The sequence below is a fragment of the Apium graveolens genome, chromosome 11 (assembly GCF_009905375.1).
Source record: "Apium graveolens cultivar Ventura chromosome 11, ASM990537v1, whole genome shotgun sequence".
Taxonomy (NCBI): Eukaryota; Viridiplantae; Streptophyta; class Magnoliopsida; order Apiales; family Apiaceae; genus Apium; species Apium graveolens.
The window spans coordinates 192690291-192692443 of NC_133657.1; positions in this window are offsets into that span (position 1 = coordinate 192690291).

Sequence of the window (2153 nt, forward strand, 5' to 3'; positions counted from 1 at the left end):
TGCAGGGCGAATCCGTTAGTCATTCAGTATATCATGCTCGAGCTTTATTGCGACAAACACCATATGAAGCACAAACCGAGAAAAAATCACATGTTGGTCATATACGTGAACTTGGGTTCTTAGCTCATATGAAGGTTTCTATTATTAAAATAATGGAACTTGACGATCGTAATAAGAGAGTAGTGAATCTTATAAAGGAGTTAGGAACCAAAGTATATGATTTGTATGATCCTAAAAGCAAGCATATATATGTTAGTAGGGATGTAATTTTTACCTAATCTTAATTATGAATAATGAGATTATATTTAGGTATATATTGAAGTTTGGTGAATAAGAAATATATTTGTATGTATAGTTAACAGGTGTGTATCATGGACGTACTAATCAAATCAAGATATGTGATTAATGACTTGAGGCTTAAAATTTTATTTAATTACAAAATTGTCATTAGTTTTTAGTTATCGTTATAAAAAGGTTCTCATTGGATATGATATACATGATACATTGATAAAACTATGATATGGCAAAAATACTAAAATATGGTAAGAACATAAATATTGTATGAACAAGATATGGGATTTGAAATTACTTGGAAAAGCTTTTGATTATATTAACTCAACGTAAAATACTAGACTTTGTATACTATATTAACTGAAAGTAATCTACTAGTATTTGTGTACAATTTGAGAAAACTTGAGAATTTTTTTGAAAACATAACTGTTATGCACTCAGATGTGTATATTTTCTTCTTTGTAATTTCAAGTATATTTTGTACTCTCTCCATTTCTCCAATATTTAAAAAATGTTTATCCTCTTTATCTTCTTGAAATACATCATTATCTTTCTTGTAGTGGAGTCTTTCTTTTTCTTAGTGCTGAGGATACTTTACTCATTTTCTTCAAAAGGCCTTTGAGTGAGATTTTTTTTTATCGAAAGTTGACTTGTCTTCGAGATAGTGTTGTTTTACTCTTAGTGGGAATCTACTTTTGTCTTCACACCTTTGAGTGGAATGTATGTTGATGTCTCTTTATTTCGAAATTACAACTTAAATAATTATAAATATTAAGTACATGTAAGAGGAAATATTTACACTCTTTTTACTAATTTTATCCCCTAATATTTCGGATTAAAAACTATATATATATTAACTGATTATAACAACAAAACAAAGATAAAGTAGAACATTTGAAACATTGGCGGTATTTTGGACTTTTTCTCAAATAAACAATAGTAGAAACAACAGGAAAAATTCCGCGGTACTCATCTTTATTGTCATCACCTAAATGTGTTGAACTTGCTTTCATCATCGGAATCATCTATATAATTTGCTAATTTAAGTAAGGATTTTTGCACTGGCTTCTAGGTTTTTGTTTGGATGTTTAATTTTGGGAAAAGAAAGCGATAATTTCTTTGTTGATAATAAATTATTGTCTTGATAACCATTTGTTGATGATATACTTTGAAATCTTTTTATCTTCTTTGAAATTATTCCACCACTTGATTTTGAAAGATAGAACAATGCTAAATTGTTGACCTTTAATAAAATTTTAAATTCTCAATAACAAATCCAGGGAATGAAGAAATTTGGACATAACATTAATGGAGGGGAATATCGGCTTTAATAGTTTGTGGGCTTGAAATTTGTTTTGAACAACCTTAAATATTATGAGGCATTGGGAGTAAGAATTTTTCTCAACTGACTCGAAGAAATCCCACCATTGTAGAAATGAAAAAAGACGTCCTTGTAAAAAATTTCTACTTATGGATAAAAAATGAATTGTGTCATGGCTGTTGGTAATCCCAATAGGAAAATCTGGAATAAAGGTTTACGTGTCTTTTGAACTTGTAGGAAAATATTTGGGAAGGTGGAGTTTTTAGCCCCACTAGCTTGGGTGAATGACTTGTTATATTTGATATATTGTATTCGAGGGGGTTGAGTATCCCATATCCTGGTCATTGTAAAATTATTTGAAGGTAACTGATTATCTGTGAAAAAGAATGACTTGATAGTAGTCCCTAGTTTTGTATAAATCCCAAGGTTTAAACATTCATCCTTAAGGAAAAACATCTGATATAGCCAAAAAAATATCATCATTGTTAAACCATATTCTATCGATATGGCCTTCTAATGGTTTCTTTTGGAAAAAAATTCA